General features: G+C 48.2%; 1 protein-coding gene across 1 annotated transcript in view; it reads right to left on the reverse strand.

Moving 5' to 3' along the window:
- Positions 1-14,732: 14,732 nt before the first annotated feature.
- Positions 14,733-25,134, reverse strand: part of LOC147718164 (uncharacterized) — a 48,421-nt gene continuing 38,019 nt past the window's right edge. The window contains exon 4 of the mRNA XM_086919264.1: positions 14,733-15,001. The gene's annotated coding sequence lies outside the window, so the exon portion shown is untranslated. The remainder of the gene's footprint in view (positions 15,002-25,134) is intronic.

Genomic DNA, 25,134 nt, shown 5'->3' on the forward strand with positions numbered 1-25,134 from the left:
GGTCTTTCCGGAGCGGATGGCGGGCGGATTGCCCCCGCCGGGCCGGCGGTGGCTACCGCCAGCCTGGTGGGGGCAATCTGCCTGCCATCCTAATGAGGGCCCTAGTTAGGCTTCTTTAATATCACCATTTTCTTATATACTCACTGTACCACCAATCTACACTTGCTAGCCTCACTTCTCACTTCACAAACGGCATTGGAGCAAAAGATCTCCATCAAAGACGTCCCTTGCAGGTGCCTATCAGGCATTGCAGCGCCAGCTAGATGATAAGCATCGTCCCATGATGAAGCACAACACCCTTTCGGGTGTGTGGGGGCTTCAGTTCCAAAAGGAATGGATCCCTGTACGTCGACGTGGACATTGACCAGCTACTTAATTAATTTGTTCCTTCTCATTTTTCAAACGGCACTGCATGCTTATTTTGAGATAAAAGGCTTAACTTCGAGCCAATGTGAAATGTATTTATGCAGCCCACAAACAGTAATAAGTGAAAATAGAACATAAGAAAAATCAGTAATAATTGTTTTAATTCTAACCAATTTTTCTAAATGGGTTTGGGATTAAAACAGAGACATCCCTTAGGCAGTCGAGCACCACCGAGCGCAGCACTGGGAACCCTTGCCAGAATTGTGGGAGGGAGGAGCATCCAACAGTCACCTGTCCCACACAACTGTGGAAAAGGTTAAGGAAGAGCCATACTGTCAACAGCAAACTGGCCCTGGACCCTCACTCTTGAGGATGAGGTCTGGTGCAGTGTTTGGAGCTGCCCTGCATGGGCATGCCAAGACCCAAATGAAGAACCCTCTGAAGAGGAACATTTCTTCCTGAAGTCATGCACATGTTAATTTATAAGAGAATAAGTGCCAGTGGAAGTCTGTGGCCAGAACTATCGCTGGTCAGAGTGCCGGATACCGAGGCTGCATATTCTTGAATCTGCCTCAGGCCTCTTTTATCCACCACCGGACACTCCCTGCCCCTCCACCTCACTCCTGGATCTTTCCACATTATCTTTTTTATACTATGCTTTCTTCTTTCTCTTCCTCCACAATTCTATTGTGTTTTTTCTCTTTTACTCTTGGGAAAGAGACAATTCAGAAACATTTGTAATCATCCCTAAAAATGAGTGTCATTGGCTCCCACTGACAGATACTGGCTCAAATTAAGCTCTGCATACACCACTCTGGTAAAAGGCAGCCAGAATCCTCAGCTGATGTGCCACAAAGCAGTAAATGGATTGACTCAGATAGACTCAGTAACATCCAAGAATGTCATTGGTATCAAACAGGATCACCCCCTAAACCCAGACCACCCCTAGCACCAACCAAGATGAAAATATACACCACAGCCTCCGCTCTGTACTACAATGAGTCAGGGACTACGGCCTTAAACTACACTGGGAGGAGAGCCCATTGTTTAGCCACAGAGTGACTGTTTGGCTGCTGTCACCAAAATCAAAGTAGACCCCAGGATGTAGTCAGAAGGCATAAACCAGGCCCCTAGCCTCCTCCCCACCTAATTTTTTCCCAGACTCACAACACTTTTGGACCCACTCTGAGCCCTGACAAAGACATCTGTGAAGTGGTCCTGGAGCAACAAAGAAGCCGAAACCTTCAACAACGAGAAGCAAGCCCTGCTCGACGATGCCTACGGAGAGCAACAGAAAAGGTGAGTGATGCCATCCCGGTGGGGCTTGGAGAGGTATTGACCCGCAAGGAGAAGCGGCCACTGGGACCCATCACATTTACCATCAGTGCACTCACCTCAAAGGACACTCAATATGCACAGATCAAAGGCAGGTCCAGGCCATTAAATGGGGGTGCAAACACTTTCATATATACCTGTGTGGCCGCGGGTTCATGGTATTTACCAACAAATAATGGTTGCATTATTCAGTGGGATTGCGTCACAGTGCCACCTAGCATCACATGATGGGGGGTGCAGCTTCAGTGGTACCATTTTACAGGTGCATAAGGCCTTGGAGCAAAGAATGCAGCTGGATTCCTATCTCAATATATGCAGCCCTCGTTCTGGAGGATTTAACATCTTGGGCAAACAAAAACCATATCATCCCAGCTACCCAAACCGGGTTCTGCAGAGGTCAGGGTACAACGACCAACATCATGGTGCTAACTCTTTTGACAGATGCAGTAAAATCTATCAAGAGCTCACTATTCCTATGTTTTATTGACTACAGCGCTGCGTTTGACCATGTAGACCGGAGCAAACTCTGGCAGAAGCTGGAAAAATGGGGGATACCAGGCCCACTCGTACAGCAGTTGATCATGATACATACCAACACCTGGGTTAGGATCAAATTGGGCTCCAGCACACACATTTCAAGGCAAATCAGCACCACCAAAGGCTTGAAACAAGGCTGTGTCCTAGCCCCCATGCTGTTCAACCTTTTTCTCACAGACCTCTCTGGGGAAGAAGAGAAAACCAAATCCCAGGCCCCACGACTAGGCCGCATTACACTCTCAAACGTCCTAGACGCCGATGATTTGGTCCTTATCGGCCGGTCCCCTATTAGTCTCCAAAATCTTTTGGAAACAACCAGCACATTTTCCATAAATAACTCACTAAACATCAACTTAAACAAAACAAAAGTTATGACAATGAATTACAATAAAAAAGGAAACTTGCTTGGTTTCTGGATGGACAGAGGCTAGAACAGGTAGCAACCTATAAATACCTAGGCGTTCTTATAGACAGTAGAGGCTCATTCAGGCACTAACAAGAGGCGATTTGCCGGAAGGGCACAACTTTCTACTTGTCAATTAAACCCCTGAAGAAAGTTCTCCCAGGCCAGTCATTCGACCCCCTCTTGCAGGTGATAAGAGCACGACTGCGACCCATGCTTACATATGGCAGCGAATCCTTGCAAGGAAAAGATGCCACGATATTAGACAACACCATCAGCCGCGCATATAGGGCAATATTCCATCTACCCACCTACACATCGCCCGCTCAAATTCGTCTTGAATTCGGGCTTCAGAAACAAACGGTGGAGAGAAGGGGAGCATATATGAAAACATGGTGGAAAATCAGTGACGCCGACCACGGATCCTTAAACGCCCATCTCTGGATTGAATTATCCACTAGAGGCAACTCACCCGCAACGAAATATCTACAAGATTCATTGGAGATCTTGGATCTAACAAACCGCTGGGAGTCACCAACAGATCTTAAAACCTTTGAAAAAGTGGTAACAAAAATAACCAAGTTGATCTCATCCATAGAGGATAAAGCCACCCTTGCCTAAGAGGGCCCATGGATGGGCCGTGTTGAAAGACTATAGCGCCCTGAAACCACAAGAATATCTAAAAACGAGTATCACGCAGTCAACTAAAAATACGTGTTTAAATATGCGCCTTGGCATTATAACCATACTACTGCTCCTGGCACCTTGGAAAAGGGGAAGCTCAGCAAGCTGCTGCCAACTCTGCCTATCAGGAAAAGAGGATCTCATCCATATAATCTGCATTTGCTCAAACCTCATGGATATAAGACGATCCCTACTCCGGGCCCTATGGAACCAGAAGGGCATAACAAGCTGCAGGCAGGCTGTGATGCTGTGTTTTAACCCCGAGGAGACTCAGTTAAACTGTAGATTAACTAAATTCTTTGATATAGTGGCCAGAAGGCTCACGAACCAGATACCTGGCTCACATAAAGCACTAGCCAACTCAATGCTGTGCTAAGCCCCTTGGAGTACCTTGTTCTCTTAATCCCTATGGGTTCGAACAAAACATATTGTGACTTTTATGATCTTAATAAGCAAGCCCATTTGCTCTTTCTGTATCTTAACTGTAACCATGATTGCTTTTTTATACATTTGTATGTTTTATATTGTGAGTTTTTATTAACTGTATAATAAACCTTAAAAAAAAACTTTCTCAATACCTAGCAGGTCAGTAGACTTCGCAAATGACCACAGCACCAGGTACTGAAGACTCTGGACGTATTATGAGTTGTCATGCTTGATGAAAATCGGTGTCTGTGCAGGAGCTCAGCAGCCCAAGATGACGCAGCACTCCAAAAGATCCTCACCATACTCCATGGAGGAATATGGTAATGGAATTCTTTCCAGAGAGATCCCAACGAGTGGATACGCAAGGTCAGGGAACAGTTATCCCAGCTGTGAAGGGTGCAAAATGAGCTGAGTGTTACACCAGTTGGCTTACTCTGGAGAGGCCCCCACATGGTGATGCCAGCAACATTGTGAAAGAGAGTTGTCGAGCTAGCATGCAGGTCACCAGGGAACAGCGAAGAAGAAGCCTCGCCTGAGAGAAAAGGTCTGGTTCCTCAGCCTGGACGCATCATTTGATGACCTAGTGAATAACTGCAGTGCATGTCAGATGATGAGCGGGCCAGTGGCACAGGTAGCCACAGAAGAAAGCTGCAAATTCCGCTGGAGTAATGTCACCCTGGACCTCAACCACTTCCCGGGCGGGCGCCTGGCAATGGTGCTGGTTGTTGGATACCGCAAGTACCCAATAACAGAGCCCACAGAATCAACAGCTTCTGCAAGGTCAATCTGCTCCCTGCATAGTCTTCTGGACATTTGGCATCTCCAAAGAAATACAGACTATTACCCCTGCTTTCAGGGAGCAGAGTTTAAAGAATTCATTGAGACTCACTCCCAGTGGCCCTAGGCCAATGGATATGTTGAACGATTTATGTGCGCATTGAACAAAGCGATGAGACCAGTGGTTGACAAAAGCTTCAATCTGGAATAATGCCACATAGATTCCTGCAGGTGTACAAAAGCACCCCTCACTGCCCAACACAGTGCTCATCATGGACCTGACATTATCCCCATGAGCTCCATGGAGGGTACAAATCCTTGACCGGACTGGCACGCAAAGCCAATGGAAGAGGAACAATGATAAAGCAAGCAGACATCAGAAATCTCAAACCCCCAAAAGGACCATGGTGTCCACTCGCCTGGACACAGAAACTGTGACTCAGAACTTGTCATGATTCAAGAGAGTGGTGGCTCGGTGACCCTGATGAACTGGCAGAATGGGATGAAGCCAGACAATGAGAGGAAAGATTGAATAAGCTGGGTGTTAGAAACGGGACCCTGGCCGGCCAAGACTCGCGTCGAGGTCAGTCAGGGATCACCATTTCTAAAGGTCAGGGCAAGGGAGGCACACACCAAGGCAACCCCCGCTCACCCTCTAGGTAACGTGGCGCGAGCAGACAATGCTAAACTTGGAGGCGGTATGAGTTAAGTATTTGTGCACGCACCCCAGCAACAACACCCAAGGCCCACCACAAAGGAAAACTCCACACAAGGATATGTATAAAAAATAGCCTTTGTATTGTAATAAGCAAAACACATTAGATAACACACAAACTTTACAATGTGCCAGAGGCACGGGCAGAATTTACAAGGGGAATTATGTACAGGACAGGGCCACATGGACCACTGTCAGGGGTAGGCACTTGTTAGAAAATAATACTTGTAGGTACACACTTAGGACATAAACATTAGAATGATTAGCACCAAAATTGTAAATGCAACACACATCCAGTAATCACTGGAAAAGAGTAATACCTCCTACGCAACCCTAAAACATCGTAGGAAATCACGCAGGTAACTAGGACCTTATCAGCAGGACCTAAGGACGGAATACCAACACCTAAGCAATTCACTCTTAGCAAAGGGAAGGAAACCTAAACATAAAGAGGGACGTCAACAATCCTCTAAGCAGGGCACACTTAGCAAAAGGGGATAAACATAAAATACCTAATCAGGTCACTTTTAGAAAAGGTAAGCGGACATCAACAATTGCACATGAGATAATAAACACAGAGGTGCAGATTAGAACATATTGCGCAAGAATCACATACACAGAAATTACAATGCGCAGGGTGCACAAAGCACAACACTCAAAATGTCCCTCAGGCCAACTGGCCTCGAAAGGGGTGGAATGCCCTGAGTCTCAGTGTCAGGGAAGCTGCGCAGGCAGCACAGCACACAAACCTAAACGTAGCAGTTGCCCACAAAGTGCTGGGAAACTGATGCAGGAAAAGTTAGGGCAATGTTGGAGCCAGGAGGGCTCAAGAACAAAGTGGGGAGACACAGTGTGGGAGCCTCAGGGCTACAACCAACTAGCTGCCTGTGTCCCCCTAGAGCCTCTCAGGGCTCGCAAAGCAAAAGCACAAGTAGAGCTTCAGTGCTCTAAATCAATGAAATGCCCCCTCGAGCCTCGGGGCTCGTAAATGCAGGTAGGGCAATGAGCCTCGCCGGGCTCGGCAACAACTGTGGCCCCTGGAGCCTCTTGGGGGCTCGAAAAGGACCAATGGGGGCGTTGGAGTCCCTCACGGGGGACTCAAGAACAGAATGGCCCCTCAGAGCCTCGTGGCTCTCACAGCGCAAATGGGGGGGGGGGCGGTGGAGTCCCTCACGGGGGACTCTGCACTCAGGAAAAATGCCCCCTGAAGCCCTCGGGCTTCACGCACGCACTGTGCTCAAGATCGCGCTACGGGGAGAGGCGGACACCGACAATGTGTCCCGACGCCCCTCTCCCCTTGCAGGCACTCACCGGGTCTCTGGGTGGCAGGACGGCTCCTCGGCGACTCGGCTGGGACCGCGGGCGGGCTCCCCTCCACTCAGGGAGCCTCGAGGACGAAGCCGGCTGTTCCTCTCGCCTCCCGCCTGGCCTGTCTCTCCTGCACGCCGCCTAACTTCCGCCGGGGCCGCCAATGGCAGCGCGGCCCTGGGGGTCAGGAGGCGGGACTTCCGGGTCGTGGTAGGCAGCGGCCCGGCAACAGCTTCCAGTGCTCCCGGGCTGCGGCGGTGATTTCCTGGGCAATGCCGGGTGGGCACCGGCTTTAAATAAAATACACACCACGGGGCAATGCCGGGTAGGCACCGGCCATAAATTAAATATAAAGCGAGGTAGGCACTCGCTATGCACAAAAATCGGCAATTCGGCTCCAATGCCGGGTGGGCACCGGCAATGTCGATCAAGCGCTCCCAAGCGCTCAGGGGGTCAAGAAGAAGTGCGCTCACCGCTAAAAAGATAAGCAAAGCGCTATTGAGCGCTGGGGCACAAGGAAAGCGCTCCTAGCGCTACAAATCAATATCAGGGCGCCTCCAGGCACAGGAACACTCCAGCAGGGTCTGGAGGCAGGCAGAGGGGCAAGGCAGGGCCAGAGCCAGCACACTGGGTCTCCAGGCAGGGAGACAGCCAAGTGGCGGTCCTCTTGGCCCCAGCAGCAACAACAGCCCCCTCTGGCAGGATCCTGGAACAGAACCAAAGACAGGACAAAATGTATGGGGACACAGCCCCTTCTTATACAGAAAAACCCCTTTGTCTCAGGGTGCAGGGTGGGGGGAAAACCAGTCGCAGCTGGTTTTGAAGTACTCTGTTTACCTCAACCACCCTCTCTATTCACTGGCAGGGCTAGGGCCATCAGTCGCACTACAGGGGGTGGAGCCAGCATTGTGTGGGGAAAGCCCAGGCCCATCAGGGACCAGGGGCACTCCTCCCAAGCCATCAAGCATGCTAATCTCCCACTCACCACCGGGCAGACCCATCCAGCCTTCCTGGAGCCAGGCTCACCAGCCAGCTCCAGCCAATCACACTGCAGGCATATTTTACATTAATATGCCAAGTCCTAGAAATGACATTTCTACACATGCCACACTCACGCAACATACATCATTGCGAAGCATTCATTCCCACGAACACGCACATACCAAATTCGAGCATGCACTCCCCACACATCAGGAACTACTAGGGACACAGACATTCCCCATGCATTCCTATGGGAGAGCAGGCCAGCCTAACTACATGCACGCACTTTACTCTGGGACACAGAGAAAAAGTGCGCACAGACCAGAAAATCATCCACACATATCACAGATCTAAAGCAAAAAGATTAGGGGTGAACCTGCCTTAAGGGCCAAGTCCAACACAACCCCCTTCCAGCCAAAACGCAGGGCAGACCAATCACCACCGTGATGGACTTCCCTGCTTGGGGCGATAAAACACAGACGCGGGCCCGCAACTGCAGGGACACCCTCCTGTTTTACGCCACAGTGAACCCCTGGGGTTCTTTCTAAAACTATGGTAGGGACTAACTGGGCTACCCCACTGGTACTCTCCAGCTGCCCTCGGCGAGGACCAGGCCCTAGGCCACCCAGGTGCCACTGGTTCCTGCCAACTCACCAAGTGGGGGGTAGTAACCCCTGGCACATAATAGCCATTTTCCACTCTTCCTGCCCGCAAGACAGGGCTAGACTGCCACTGGTTCTCCAGCCTAGGGTCTACAACCTTAGGTGGACCAGGAGTCTCAGGGAAGGCTCTCCTCCCCTTACCTCTTCTCCTAGGGTTCCTCCTCCTCCTGCGAGGGGTACCCTCTAAGCACCACTGTCCCAACCTAGGGTTTAACCCCTCAGGTGGTACCGGGGTCAGAGGTGGGCTCTCCCACCCTCTGCACCCCCTTCCAGAGTCCTGCTCCCTCCCAACTGGGGCGGTACCTCTGGAGAAAGAACTGGTCAGGATACTGGTTACAGTACTCCCACCCTTCAGGTCAGGCAAACCCTGAACCTGGACCTCCAACCTCCGGTCTAGAACCTTTGGTGGAATCACTGCCTGGCACTCCAGGACTTCTGGGGACTCACAGGTCACTCCCCAATCACTCTTTTCACTGGACTTCTGTACTCTCCCCACTGGAGTAGTACTGACAGACTCCACAACTACAGAAGCTCCGCTCACAGATGCTCCAGGTCCTCCACACACTAGGAGATCTCCCTCAAGTGGACTAACAGGTAAGCATAGGTCCCCACCCTGGTGTTCCCTAAAGAAACCATCCAGGCTCTGAGGCAGGGCTTCGGGCATCTGGGAACTCTCGGTCTCACACTCACTCCCGCTCCACTGAGACAGGCAGTAAGCCCCTACACCCTCCTCACTATACTGAGACCTAGCTGGGCTACTCTCACCCTCCTCCACCACGCTGGGTTGGAGAAAACCTGACCCACTATTATTGGAATCACTCACTAGCGGCGCTAAGGAACCTCTTGCACTCTCCCAGCGCTCTGCTTCATCTGCAAGGTCCCAAGGACAAAAACACTTCAACTTCAGCAGGTGCTGACGCAACTCTGGACAAACAACACTGAGCAACTGCTCTTTGAGGAACATATTCACCACACCGTCCACCTCATTGTCCTCCTCATCGTCCGAGTTAGCCTTCAGCCAACCCCACATTGCATCCGAACAGTCATCCACAAAATACCCCCACTTCTGGTGAGGTGGTTTCCTAAGGTTCCTAAACCTCAACCTATTCTCCTCCTCCGGAGAAACAGGAACCATACTCGGGGAACTGGGAGTGGGACTGTCTACACTGACACTTAAAAAGCTGTCACCACTGGACTCCACCCTCCCTGGGGAATCCAGACAATTACAACTGTGGGCGGGGGAGAGTCTATCTTCTAGGGCTGCACTCTCACGGATGATGGCCCTTCTCTCCACCTCTATCCTTTCCCACGCTAGGGCTCTCTCGACCTCTAGTTGTTGTTTCTTAACACCCAGCTGCGCCATAGCCTGGGCATGCTCCAACATGAGCTGTTCCATTGCTAGCTGATGCTCCCTCTCTTCCTTCCTATCCAACCACTCCTCTGGGGACAGGGAAAGGGATGGGGCACTGGTACTGACACTGGACCCAGCAAGGGACTCCCTATCTATGGGGTCATCACTCTCTGCTGACATCCATCCAATGTCATCACCATCCAACTCACATTCATCAACAGAATCTTCAGGGCTTCCCACAGACTCACCACCCTCATGGCGTGCGGCCCGGGCCCTATCTCTCTCACAGTGCTCACGATCCCACTGATCCTTTTGCCACAGGATCAGGCTGTCCCTAAGCTGGGACTGAGTAACCAACTCACTCACCTCTATGCCTTCCTTTTTGCAGAATCTGACCAGCTCTAATCTACTGTACCTAAACAGACTACAGAGATCAAAAACTGGCTCCATTTTGGCGGACGTTCTCAGGAAAAGTTTGACACAGGGAACCTGGGGGTCTGAGCTAACCAGGAGAATACAATCACAAAATTCAGCAAGATTCCTATCAGAGAACTTGCACTCCACTGTCCAGCGTAACACACACTCATTCACACACAACCCTCCCCTCGGACTGGTAAGGCAGTTTCTACCACCCCTGATTCTCTCAACCTGACCACTAGTGACACAGGTACCAAACTCTGGGAGCAGGGCGGGGAACAAGGTACTGGACAAAATACAAATGCCACCTTTCAGGAGAAGCAAAACTGAACTTCCCTAAAAAACAATAATCCCCAAAATGCGTTTATCTAAAAAATGTAGAGCTTTGGAGTGTGGCCTGTCGCCACTGTGGTACAGCGCAAACACAACTCCTTATCCTCACCGATTGCCGCCCATGTTAGAACCGGGACCCTGGCCGGCCAAGACTCGCGTCGAGGTCAGTCAGGGATCACCATTTCTAAAGGTCAGGGCAAGGGAGGCACACCCCAAGGCAACCCCCGCTCACCCTCTAGGTAGCGGGCGCGAGCAGACAAGGCTAAACTTGGAGCCGGTATGAGTTAAGTATTTGCGCACGCACCCCAGCAACAACACCCAAGGCCCACCACAAAGGAAAACTCCACACAAGGATATATACAAAAAATAGCCTTTGTATTGTAATAAGCAAAACACATTAGATAACACACAAACTTTACAATGTGCCAGAGGCACAGGCAGAATTTACAAGGGGAATTATGTACAGGACAGGGCCACATGGACCACTGTCAGGGGTAGGCACTTGTTAGAAAATAATACTTGTAGGTACACACTTAGGACATAAACATTAGAATGATTAGCACCAAAATTGTAAATGCAACACACATCCAGTAGTCACTGGAAAAGAGTAATACCTCCTACGCAACCCTAAAACACTGTAGGAAATCACGCAGGTAACTAGGACCTTATCAGCAGGACCTAAGGACGGAATACCAACACCTAAGCAATTCACTCTTAGCAAAGGGAAGGAAACCTAAACATAAAGAGGGACGTCAACAATCCTCTAAGCAGGGCACACCTAGCAAAAGGGGATAAACATAAAATATCTAATCAGGTCACTTTTAGAAAAGGTAAGCGGACATCAACAATTGCACATGAGATAATAAACACAGAGGTGCAGATTAGAACATATTGCGCAAGAATCACATACACAGAAATTACAATGCGCGGGGTGCACAAAGCACAACACTCAAAATGTCCCTTAGGCCAACTGGCCTAGAAAGGGGCGGAATGCCCTGAGTCTCAGTGTCAGGGAAGCTGCGCAGGCAGCACAGCACACAAACCTAAACGTAGCTGTTGCCCACAAAGTGCTGGGCAACTGATGCAGGAAAAGTTAGGGCAATGTTGGAGCCAGGAGGGCTCAAGAACAAAGTGGGGAGACACAGTGTGGGAGCCTCGGGGCTACAACCAACTAGCTGCCTGTGTCCCCCTAGAGCCTCTCAGGGCTCGCAAAGCAAAAGCACAAGTAGAGCTTCAGTGCTCTAAATCAATGAAATGCCCCCTCGAGCCTCGGGGCTCGTAAATGCAGGTAGGGCAATGAGCCTCGCCGGGCTCTGCAAAAACTGTGGCCCCTGGAGCCTCTCGGGGGCTCGAAAAGGACCAATGGGGGCGTTGGAGTCCCTCACGGGGGACTAAAGAACAGAATGGCCCCTCAGAGCCTCGTGGCTCTCACAGCGCAAATGGGGGGGCGGTGGAGTCCCTCACGGGGGACTCTGCACTCAGGAAAAATGCCCCCTGAAGCCCTCGGGTTTCACGCATGCACTGCGCTCAAGATCGCGCTACGGGGGAGGGGCGGACACCGACAATGTGTCCCGACGCCCCTCTCCCCTTGCAGGCACTCACCGGGTCTCTGGGTGGCAGGACGGCTCCTCGGCGACTCGGCTGGGACCGCGGGCGGGCTCTCCTCCACTCGGGGAGCCTCGAGGACGAAGCCGGCTGTTCCTCTCGCCTCCCGCCTGGCCTGTCTCTCCTGCACGCCGCCTGACTTCCGCCGGGGCCGCCAATGGCAGCGCGGCCCTGGGGGTCAGGAGGCGGGACTTCCGGGTCGCGGAAGGCAGCGGCCCGGCAACAGCTTCCAGTGCTCCTGGGCTGCAGCGGTGATTTCCTGGGCAATGCCGGGTGGGCACCGGCTCTAAATAAAATACACACCACGGGGCAATGCCGGGTAGGCACCGGCCATAAATTAAATATAAAGCGAGGTAGGCACTCGCTATGCACAAAAATCGGCAATTCGGCTCCAATGCCGGGTGGGCACCGGCAATGTCGATCAAGTGCTCCCAAGCGCTCAGGGGCTCAAGAAGAAGTGCGCTCAGCGCATTAAAGATAAGCAAAGCGCTATTGAGCGCTGGGGCACAAGGAAAGCGCTCCTAGCGCTACAAATCAATATCAGGGCGCCTCCAGGCACAGGAAAGCTCCAGCAGGGTCTGGAGGCAGGCAGAGGGGCAAGGCAGGGCCAGAGCCAGCACACTGGGTCTCTAGGCAGGGAGACAGCCAAGTGGCGGTCCTCTTAGCCCCAGCAGCAACAACAGCCCCCTCTGGCAGGATCCTGGAACAGAATCATAGACAGGACAAATTGTATGGGGACACAGCCCCTTCTTATACAGAAAAACCCCTGTGTCTCAGGGTGCAGGGTGGGGGGAAAACCAGTCGCAGCTGGTTTTGAAGTACTCTGTTTACCTCAACCACCCTCTCTATTCACTGGCACGGCTAGGGCCATCAGTCGCACTTCAGGGGGTGGAACCAGCATTGTGTGGGGAAAGCCCAGGCCCATCAGGGACCAGGGGCACTCCTCCCAAGCCATCAAGCATGCTAATCTCCCACTCACCACCGGGCAGACCCATCCAGCCTTCCTGGAGCCAGGCTCACCAGCCAGCTCCAGCCAATCACACTGCAGGCATATTTTACATTAATATGCCAAGTCCTAGAAATGACATTTCTACACATGCCACACTCACGCAACATACATCATTGCGAAGCATTCATTCCCACGAACACGCACATACCAAATTCGAGCATGCACTCCCCACACATCAGGAACTACTAGGGACACAGACATTCCCCATGCATTCCTATGGGAGAGCAGGCCAGCCTAACTACATGCACGCACTTTACTCTGGGACACAGAGAAAAAGTGCGCACAGACCAGAAAATCATCCACGCATATCACAGATCTAAAGCAAAAAGATTAGGGGTGAACCTGCCTTAAGGGCCAAGTCCAACACTGGGGATCAGGCCACCCACTGCAAGGCAATAAGGGACTGAGATCAGCACCTGGTGCCCTCAGGAAAGGACGGTGGCCAAGAAGCCATATCAGCACCAGACAGAAATCTAAGCCATTCCTACAGCCTACGTACAAATTCAACACCCAGCCAATGGCTATGAGTCTGTGTGTGACGCCCAGTGATTCAAGGAAGACTGGTTGAACACTGGAGGGATGCAGTAACAACCTGAATCCCCTCGGATGACCCTTGACCCGCCCAGCCGAGCGTGACTAGAGGATATAAATAAACAAGACAAAAATCTCTCAGGGCTTAGTCTCATGTTGGACCGTCTAGGCAAATCCGGGACGCCTGGTCACCCTACTCTTTCCTCATTATTATTTCTGCAAATGCATGTTTTCTTGTACAAAGCTTTGACAAATTGTACTAAAGCACACATGAATATGGAAAACTTTGCATGAAATATGCACTTGATCGATTCGAAAAGGAAAATATAGATGCGGGAAGTGACAGTTGTAGGTTTCATCACAGTCACTGCCACCAGATGGCAGCAGAGAACAATGCCAGTGTGCATGTCCCTAAAGTGCAAAGGTCCGCCATAGATGCTGCCATTGGCTGTGACTAATCAGAGTGACAGGTCAAGTCAAGTCATAAAATGTATATAGCGCACTACATACCCAGAGGGTTTCAAGGCGCTTAGGAAGGGGAGGAGGATTATTTGTCAAAAATCCACGTTTTAAGCTGCTTTCTGAACGCTAGGTGATTCTGGGTGAGGCGAAGGTAAGCGGGGAGTGAGTTCCATGTTTTGGCAGCCAGGTATGAGAAGGATCTGCCTCCCATGGTGGTCTTGTTGATGCGAGGTACAGTGGCGAAGGCTTGGCTGGAAGAGCGAAGTTGGCGGGAGGGGGTGTAGAAGGACAGTCGAGAGTTAAGGCAGTCTGGTCCGATGTCGTAGAGTGATTTTTGTGCGTGGGTAAGCAGTCGGAAAGTAATCCTCTTATTGACGGGTAGCCAGTGGAGGTCTTTAAGGTGACCAGAGATGTGTTCGTAGCGTGGGATGTCTAATATGAGCCTGGCTGAGGCGTTTTGGATTGCTCACACTGAGAAACAGTGTGAGCAATGGTCGTGTGCATTGAGGGGTTTGCAGTTCAGCTTATCAGGATCAGTAAGATGTATGAGATATTCATCAATATAGATTTTGAAAAAAAGACAACATCCTCTTTGTAGTGTTCTGAGGGACCAAACTCTCTTTATTTAATCAGGGTCTGGATCTCAACGCTCTCCTTGTCAAGAGATTCAACCTGCAGAATCAGCATTATGACTGACACTTATCACAACTTTCTCACTGAAGGTAAGTATTGCCAGCTGTAACATTGCGCTATAAAGGGGTACCCCAAGGTAAAAAAAATGGCCAAAAACATGTATGCAGGAGTCAAAGGAGAGGCATGGAAGCATGAGCTGGAAAATGTATTCAGCATTTATTGAATGTGTGCCAACCGTGTAATAACCTTTATTCAACAAATACACAGAGGGTTTTTAATACAACACTAGGTAAAGCATAAGGACAATTAATTAGAGAGACATTGGCTAACAAGGTTAGCCTGGACTTTGGAGGTTATATAATCTTCCCATGGCCCATTCACTCTCTCTGGATAGTGGTTCCAGAGCTGGAGACCTGGCAGTGCTGGTGACGGTCAATCTGAGAAGGACGGCCTGGAACATCTCCACCTTAGCAAGAAAGAAAGCACACAAAGGAAAATGTGTTACTTTATAGACCAACAATAAAAATCATTGATTTACTAAAACATAAGTTTCACCAAATGGTAAAATGTAGGTACTACATTTTTTTCAATTTAGTTTGCACATATTTTTCAAATATTCCCCACTCAAACAATCTTCTTCTGAACCTGTCCACTTATCACCTTTCTGAAGAAATGACGTGTTTCTGTCAGATTGAGCATTCAAACTCCCAATGGAAACACATTGTAGAACCCCGGACTTCTGTAAGTAATGCCATGCCATAGTCAGCCATTGAAAGGCCCTGGACTACTGCATGCAATGTACTACTCTATCACCAAGATCCACAGCTTACCACATGAAATGCTCCAGATGACTATTGAAGAATACCAGGCTAACATATGCAATGCACTACTCAACTGCCCAAGGACCCATGGCTATTGTTGGCAACGCCCCAGAAAACCCCTGAAGAACCACAGGCTGCCACTAACAGTGCCCTACTCTACCTCTGACGGGCACCATGGTACCATAGGCAATATTCTAGTCTATCATTGAAGGAGCCTAGGCTACCTAGCAATGCCCCTTTCTGGTCCTGAAGGACCTCAAGGTGTGGTAGGCAATGCCCTATCCTGCTATTGAAGGACTTCAGGCTATGTGATGCAATGGCTTACTCTACTATTGAATGACCCCAGGCTATGGTAGGAAATCCAGGCTATGTTAGGAAATACCCCGGTCAACTACCAATGGTCTCTGGGCTACTGTTGGCAATGCCCTAATCTACCGCTGAAGGCCTTCAGCCTATTCTAGGCAATGTTCTAGTCTTCTTTTCCATGCCCCTCGTCAAAATTAGGCAATGCCCTAGTCTACCACTGCAGAATCCAGGCTACTATTGGAAATGCCATAGTCTACCACTGACATACTCTACGTACCAGAGGCCGTACTCTTACCTACTACTGAACTATCTTGGCAGTGCTCTAACCCAAGATCAAGAACCTAGGCTGTTTTAGGAAATGCCATAGGGTGTGATGCTGAGTTTGCAAACAGGTTTATGCCATCTTAAAAGTGGTGGCTGTCCTATCTGCTTTAATACTTATGGCATAGGATAAAGTGCATTTGTGATCAGGTGGACTGGATAGCCACCTTTTTTGTGACGGTATAACCTGTTTGTCACACTGGAAATCAGACCTGTGGATTAAACCTGAAGAACACTAGAGCGACTTTGCCAGTGCCCTCATCTACCACTGAAGGCCACACAGGACCCTGCAGGACATGTCATAGTACATTATTGAAAGACCTCCCAGGACTATCATAGAAACAGCCAAGTCTACTACTGAAGAACCCCAGACTATCATATACAGTGCCCTAGTTCACCACTAGGGACCCCAGGCTCTCATAGGAAATGGCCCAGTGCAGCACTGAAAACCGTGAGCTCCCATTGGCAATGCCCTTGTCTTGTAAGAAAACTAGATTACTATAGACCATGCCCCATTCTTCTATTGAAAGTACCCTAACTAGTAACAGCAATTTTATGTTATTATTATTTTCAACTCAAAAGTGGTTCACATAAACACAGGCATATTAATGCAAGGAGCAATGCAGAGACACATACAATAAAAAATATAAGCCAATGTATAAATGCAAAAAGATGACATACAGCTTAGTATCATGCTCTACCCAAAAGCATATGAAGTACAAATGGGACGTAAAGTTAGGAAAGATTTATATTGGTTCTTGGGGAATGACAATGCAGGAAACTATACATCCTTAATACGATACAGTGGATAAAAAGAGCAAAAAGGCAGGGAACAAGCTCAACTTTATGAAGCTCTACTGATACCATACTTCTGTTACGAAATCCATTATCTTTCAAGTGAGAAACAAATAAAACGCTATAAGATCAAGGGGTGTGAAAAGTGCAAATAAAATGCTACACCTGGTACTCTTTATACCTAACAAGCAACCTACTTAATACATATCATATACGCGTTATTTCAAGGTATCATTGCATAGTATCTACCCTATTCAAACAGGCACAAAACCAAAAGCAGTAAGTACTAATTTTACAGCATAAAAACATGTTAAAAAATATTTAAAAATGTGTTTTAAAAATTTTGTACAACCTATTTCAGATAGAGGGGCAAAGAGACAATATGCATGGTCTTAATAATTGACGTCGCAATAAAAGTAGCAAAGGACAAACAACAATCACATGATGTAAGTCTTAGACATGGTTCAAGCGAAGTTCACAAAGCCTCTTACCCCTCGGCTTACCTTCCCAAGATCCAGTAACAACTCGTAGCTGCAGCAATTCCAACCTAAACTTGTTCTATGCACCTCATGGGGAAAGTTCCATAAAACATGCAGTTGAAGTTTATCACTAATGCTGCTTTCAACTAAAATTCCACTGCAAGCATACAGAGCACACAGTAGAATGTCCATTTTCCAGCTCAATAGTTTTTATATCAGGTTTTTTAAAACAAACTTTGGGAGAGGTGCCCCTCATTTTGTCCAACTTCGAATATATCCTGTCCTTTTCAGTAATTAAAAAAATGGACACTTCTTCCCTCCAAGCTATAACATATTTCATGTTTTAGTGCAGCATGGATAGGGCTGAGTCACTATATAATAAATTGTTCCCCCACCTTAGAACGGCTGCCATAACAAACACATTTGTAGAGAGGAGCCCAAATTCAAGCCAAAGGGTAGAGGGACCAGTTGAATGATTCAAGTTACAAATGTGGTGCAAAATACACCCTTCAACCATCTCAAAAAAGGACCAATACCACTACTCCATCATGTCACAGGCATAACTCACTGAAAGTGGGATTTTAACCTTATAGACCGCAAGTAAATGGGCAAAGTGCCTTTGCCCACAGCAATTACATAGTATGTGAATGGCTGAGGGTTGAGATAATTCCTTACTTCTACACTAACTAATAAGATCTTTATTTGGAGAATTGCTCGACAGAATTCAGCAAAGATATGAGTAAATCTTCACCACTTCAATCTTATCATTCCCCAAGAACCAATTTAAATCTTTCCTAACTCTACATCCCAGAGACTTGAAACACATAACTTTGCTCTTGAAAATAGCAGCAAGATGCTTTTGTAATCCTATTGGGGTTAAATCCAATAAAAGAACGTCATCAGCGTAGATTAGACAACCGACATTCATGAATCCTAGTTCAGGTGGATTCCCTTTAGACTGTCCAACTCTGCTTGGTAAGACATGGGTGTGAAGAGAGGAGAGAAGGGGCACAAGTCGGTACCCCTGCTTTAAGCCATCATGTGTCTCCACTTTGCTGGACAACTCCTGATTTCCTCCCATCAGGACCTGGGTCCAAGTGGAAGAGTGCAGCGCAATGATCAGCAGAAGAAGATGAGTGGGGATTCCCAGTGTGGACAGTTTCCTCCACAGCACCCTACAGTCAACCCTATCGAACACTGTGGAGAAATGATAAAGGAAGAATATAAAGCCATCCCTTTACCCACAGGGTACATTTCAATCAGCGTTTGAAGGGCCATGACATTATCTAAGGTTCCACAGTTTTTGCGAAAAACGGCCTGCTCAACAAGAACAATATTATTACCAAATGGCCATTCCTGAAGGCGAAGAAGAATACTCTTGGCAAGCAATTTCCCAATCGCATCCAATAGTGCAATCTGCCTAAAACTGGCTTGAGAGGTTTTAGACCTATTTTATATAAGGGTACAACAACACTTTTCTTCCAGGAAGATGGTATAACTTCGGTTAGGTAACTGTGTTGAAACACAGGAACCAGAAAGATAGCCCAGGCAGAAGCTTCATGTTTGATGTGAGATATCAGAAGTTCGCTTGGGCCCATCACCCCAGAGGACCAGGCCCCCTAATAAAACCCTCTTTCCTCTCACAAGAGGGCAGACTGTATATATCCAAAGGAGCAGTCGCAGCGTTAAACTCCATTGAACCCTACAGCTAGAACTGGAGGCGTATAACTGTGAAATGTGTTGGGTCCACTCTTTATCAGCTATAGGGATGGCCTCGGCCTTAATTCTAGAATCACGATATTGGGCAATCACCAAAAGACCCTAGGCTACCATAAGCAATGCCATAGTCTATCACTGAAGGCCCTTAGGCCAAAGGAACATGAAAAGCAACACCCAGAGCAAAGAGAGGTAAGGAAAGGTTGAGAAAAGGTTGCTTTTCTTGTTCTGTTGGTGTGATACGTTTCTCTCTTTCTCACACCATCTCACACTTTTCCAACTCAAGACACAATTACAAAGTCTTAAGTTTTTTCTTTGGATTCTTGCGCCAATCATTGTATTTCATGTTTACTCTTTACAGCTTGAGGAAGTCACGCTGGTGACGAAACGCGCGTTGGCTGTTTCTGTGCTACCAAGTCAAGAAACCGAAATTCTAACTACATCAAATAATTTGTGTTTTTTCTAATGCTAAGACTGTTTGAAATATAATTTATGTGTCATTTGATGTAATAAATCACTATTGAATCATCCGATTCTATTCTGCTTACTAAATCCCTGTGATAGAAGATTTCTCTCATTATCACATGGTGTTTCCTTTGCTATAAAAACTCATTTATGGATTGTACTTATAACACTTAGAGTGCCGGGGTTCAGTTTCTTTTGTATTTTGAACAAGCCATCTTTTGACTTGTTCTAACCGATATTCTGGGTAGTGGGATATCTTACCCTGAGAGGCACCTATTAGAATTGACCTAATGTGATAAAGTGATAGCTAATTTCTAGCTATATCTGATAACACCCTTTTTGAAGTGCGACACTAGATCCACCACTACCGTGTGTGGTTCTTTGATTACAAGGATATACTACAGGACCGCCTACAGAACCACCAATCAGAAGGAGAATTGCAATAATATTCAAAGTTTCCTTAAACTGCATTACAACGACTGAGAACTATACCACCTAAATGGAGCACCTACACCTCAATCTACAAATCACAGTATCCTACACTCTGAGCGGAACAGTTGTCTACCACTGACCTTGTTACCCCCTCTCCATCAACTCTAACAACTACTTCTTACAAAGAGATTTTAACTAACACAATCTTGACCTTGTCTTCAACACTTTCAACAACATCAAAATCACCTCAACCAAGCCTCTCACCTGGACCGACCATAGCTTCATACATTGTCCAATCAGCATTACTCACCTACCAAAACCTGCCACCCAAAGCCTGGCCAGACGCAGATAGAGCAGCATCTCAGAATCCAACTTTCTCAACACCTTGCACCTGAACAAGCTAAAACCTACCAATTACCTCAATCGCGATATCAAAAATCTTGACGAAAGGATAACAGCATCTGCTAACTCGCTGGCACATCATTAACACAATACACAGAGAAAGACACAAAAACAGGTGAGTTGGTATACAGAGGAACTCCATGCAAAAACAACAACACTGCAATCAATTGGGAAGAAGATGGAGAACAAACCATTGGGAAAATAACAAACCTGCAAAGCAACCTTCTGATACTACAATATATACCTTTACAATGCGACTTTTACTCCGCAATACAATCACAACACAGTCATCACAATGACCGCGTTGTAACCACGCAATGCCATTACTATGTAAGTCATTACATCGACTTGTAGTAGATGGCGTTGTAACATTAGAAATGTATAATTTACTAGTCAGTCAGTCAGTCAAAAATACTTTATTAGTTATCCAAATTTTTACAAACCATTTGATACAAATATGTATAAAAAACATACATTATAAATATCGTTAAAAAAGACAATGCTAACAGATAAAACCGTTTAAAAAGAAACAAAGAAACAAAGCGTTTTGATTATAATTCATGATTTCATAAATTTCTCAAAATGAGCATTATAACTAGTTAATCTTCCTCCTAAGTCTCATTGCTATTGTCAAGAAGTTTGCTATATTAAAAATCTCCCAGGTATTAGACAACAGCTGTAGATACAAAAGGGCAGGTTTTACTTGTCTAAAGCCCTTGTCTTTGATAAGAGGAATAATTAACTTTTTACAAATAGGGCCCAAATGTTTACAAAAGAAGATAAAGTGCACGGTGTCTTTAATAGAGGACCTGTCACAGGAACAAATCTCCAATTCCGTCTCCTTAATCCAACCTGGGCGTTCGGTGAGCAGGAGGTGGAATTTGTTCAGTCTAAACTTAGTCAATAAGTAACGATGATTCATATTATTGACGATTCTCAGGTAGGGTTCTATATCACTGCAGGTAATTAACAACTGGTGAGCCCTTACTGTTGGTTTACATAATTCCCTTTCTTCTCTTGCAAGATATATCAACTACTTATGTGTATCTTTCGCCCATTTCACATCCCCCTTCAGTAAATCATCTGGGTGATCAAACAATTCTGGACGACCCATTTCTGTTGTTAGTTTTTTAACATAGTTCAACCAGGGGATGGTATTGCCATACTCAAGGGCTAAGCAATCCCTGAGAATCTCATGGTTCAGCTTTAATTCAGGATTTAACTATATTGAGATCCATTTCAATAGGGGGGCTAAGGCTATGTGGTCTGCTAAATGATCCAGCCCACACTCTTGATGGACAATATATCCAGATGTTGACAGGGGGACGGATAAGATAGATTTCAAAAACCTATCCTCTGCCACCTGCAATGCCTTTACATTTTTGAACCCCCACAGATCTGCTCCATACATAGCTATTGAAATGCATTTAGCCTCATAAGTTTTCAGCACAGCCTGTAAAGGCTAGGATAGACCTGGCAAAAGCGTTACGTTTTGCAACTAGTTGGGGCAACCAGATAGACTTATCATCGAAAATAACCCCCAGATATGGAAATCTTGTGACCCTAGATAAAACATTCCCCTCACAGTGCATAGTCATAATTCTTTTGGGCTTACTGCCCACAATCATTACATGTGATTTAGTAAAATTCACACTTAAATCAAGCGCTTTCATAAAATTAGCAAATACATTTAAAAGACATTGTAGCCCCACTGCTGTGCGTGCTATTAAGGGGGCATCATCGGCATAAAGTTATACCGGAATAGAATACTTGCCAGACCTTGGGACGTCTTTGCACGCCTCTGTTAAAACTGCACCCAGATCATTAATATAGAGGGTAAAAAGTAGAGGGGCTAAAATACACCCCTGTCTAACACCGTTAGTAATCCCAATCTTGCCCGTACAGTTACCTAAGTGATCGTATCTAACTGTGGCTGTAAGGTCCCTATGCAAATCAGCGAGAAAATACACAATGTTTTTATCAATGCCAAGCCTAAGGAGCAAAACCCAAAGTTTGGACTATTCACACGGTCAAAGGCAGAGGATAGGTCTATAAAGGCTAGATATAGCGTACCCCTTTTGGCAATAGTGTATTTTCCAATTAATAGTTGAAGGTTGAGGCTCTGATCTATAGTGCCTCGTCCCTTCCTAAACCCATATTGCAGGCATGAAAGGGTGTCTGTATCCTCGAACCAAGCTGTTATTTTGCCTAGGACCACACGCCCTAGCACCTTCACTGCAGAATCAATGAGTGAGATAGGGCGATAGCAACTGGGATCCCCTCTATTGCCTTTCTTGAAAATGAGTACGTGACAGATTCAGACCAACTGTCCGGGATACCTACTGTACATACCCTATTAAAAACATTGGTTAGAATTATAGACCAGGTCCTGACATCTGATTTGAAGAGGTCAGCAGGGATGCCGTCGGGACCCAGAGCCTTATTGCTCGTCATCTTCCCAATGGCATCTGCCACCTCTGTCTTAGTAACCGATAAAGTATAGGGATCAAAAATAGGGGTAGGCATAATCGCCTGCCCACAATTTTCCCCTTCATAGACTGATTTAAAATGGGAGCACCACACCTGTTCCTGAATACCTCAATCTAGTTGGTCATTACAGCGGTCATGGAAAAAGGTTTTTTTTACGACAGCCCAGAATTTAGCGCTGTTCCTGAGCACATCTAAGGAGGTTAGTTCTTCCCAGGCCACCTCCCGAATCTCCCGTCTTCTAGTTTCCAGTGCTTTATTGTAACTTTTCCTTAATAAGGCTACCGTCGCCCTATTCCCTGGCTTACAATTCAGGGCGTCCTTTAGCTTTTTGTTGGCTAACGAACTGTTGGAACTGGCCTCGTGGCGTGGTCCCATTTCCCCCGCCTGATGGGCCCGGGACGACATCGCCCCTATCCCCGGGGCTGAAGATACTCCCCCTGACCTGCATGAGAGCCGCCACTCCTGGCGACCCTCGCTCTCCCCCCTCCAGAACATGGCGACACCGACTCGCCCCACGCTGTTGGCCCGATACCCATCCCGGGTCACCCTCGCAGGCCCCGACTCCATCTTGGGCCTCCCTCGCCCCGGCCCCATGGCCTCGGCCTGACCTCGGCCGCGGCCACAACACCGCCCCGACATCGAGGCACCAAGATCTGACCAGGGGGTAAATCGGCCACTGGGCACATCAGGGAGAATGGGAGTTTCCATGGCCCTCCAACCGCCCCCGGACGCCTGGTTTCAATCGCCCTCCTGCCTCCCGGGGCGCTGGCTCCACCCTCCTGCGGCGTGGCTGATCGCTCTCATCCCGGCCCCTCTGGCCCCCAGGTGCGAGGGTCCGGACATCAAAGATCGGCAGACCTATATCTGGGGCAGCCCCGGAACGGGTCGACAGTTGTATCCTTGAGTCGAGAGACCCGAGACGAACTCACCCCTTTCGAACGCTGAAACCATCTTTGGAGTCCTGCTGGCGCTGCCGCGGCCCAACCTCGCTGAAACCATCTTTGGAGTCCTGCTGGCGCAGCCGCGGCTCAACCTTGCTGAAACCATCTTTGGAGTCCTGCTGGCGCTGCCGCGGCTCAACCTTGCTGAAGCCATCTTTGGAGTCCTGCTGGCGCTGCCGCGGCCCAACCTCGCTGAAACCATCTTTGGAGTCCTGCTGGCGCTGCCGCAGCCCAACATCGCTGAAACCATCTTTGGAGTCCTGCTGGCGCTGCCGCGGCCCAACCTCGCTGAAACCATCTTTGGAGTCCTGCTGGCGCTGCCGTGGCCCAACCTCGCTGACACTATCTTTGGAGTCCTGCTGGCGCTGCCGCGGCCCAACCCTGAGGAACCCCCCAGCTCGAGGATTGAGAGCTGAGCATAGGGTATCCCTGTACCAGGCTGGTACTGAGACTGTCCCGCTACCCCCTTCCCGCAGTTACTAAAGTCCGTAAGGATCCCTCAATCCATTTGTACTGTATCACTGAGATAACCTGCCTACCTTACTGATAAAGACGTTAAGAATCTATCCTTGTGTGGTGTCCATCTGTAGTGGTATGAGTGCTCGACCTGTACGATTCTAAGAGAGGAACCTCACCGGGAGGCCTCTCGACCTCGCTCGGCCAGTTCCAGAAGTGGAGGTGGGCCCTGGGGTGGTCGGTCAGACGGCCTCAGTCTCCCCCCCACGACCGCATTTCTAACATTGGTGGCAGGCGGTGCGATCCGAGCCGACGCAAATCGTACAGAGAGTGACTCACCCACTACTAACAAAAACACACGACCATGACTACCAAGGAAACCAGACCGACCGCAGAGTTCCAAATGGAACGGCTGGAAGACTACAACCACAAAGAATTGAAACAATTCTGCAAGGACCTGGGCATCGCTACCACTGGGCTAAACACCAAAGACGATTTCAAGCAGGCCCTGCAAACATGGGTAGACACAGGAGCGATACCACCTCAGAACGAAGATGTCACAATCCCCGATATGCACCTAGAAGCGGTCACAACCCCAGCGGAGGAAAGAAATGCCAACCTAAACGCGGGCCTCTCCCACGAAGACGCCCGAGAGCGAGAAAAGAGCCGGCTCCACGAGTTGGAGCTGGCCCGACTCTGTCTGGATGGAGAACTACAGCTGGCCGAGAAAAAGATAGCCCTAGAACAATTACGGCTGCAAGGGGACCTGGAGGAAAAAAGAAGGCAGAGGGACCTAGAAGAGAAGAGGCTCGCGTACGAGCACGAGCGGGGTTTGAAAGAACTCGAGATCAAGGCCAAAAACGGGGACACCAGCGCCTCCGGGAACCGGAGCCCACCTCCTCCGGTGGACACCAAGGTCCACATCCCCAAGGACGTCGTCAGAGAATACTACAAAAACAACGACATCCAGCAATG

Source organism: Lissotriton vulgaris, chromosome 4_2 (genome assembly GCF_964263255.1).
Source record: "Lissotriton vulgaris chromosome 4_2, aLisVul1.2, whole genome shotgun sequence".
Taxonomy (NCBI): Eukaryota; Metazoa; Chordata; class Amphibia; order Caudata; family Salamandridae; genus Lissotriton; species Lissotriton vulgaris.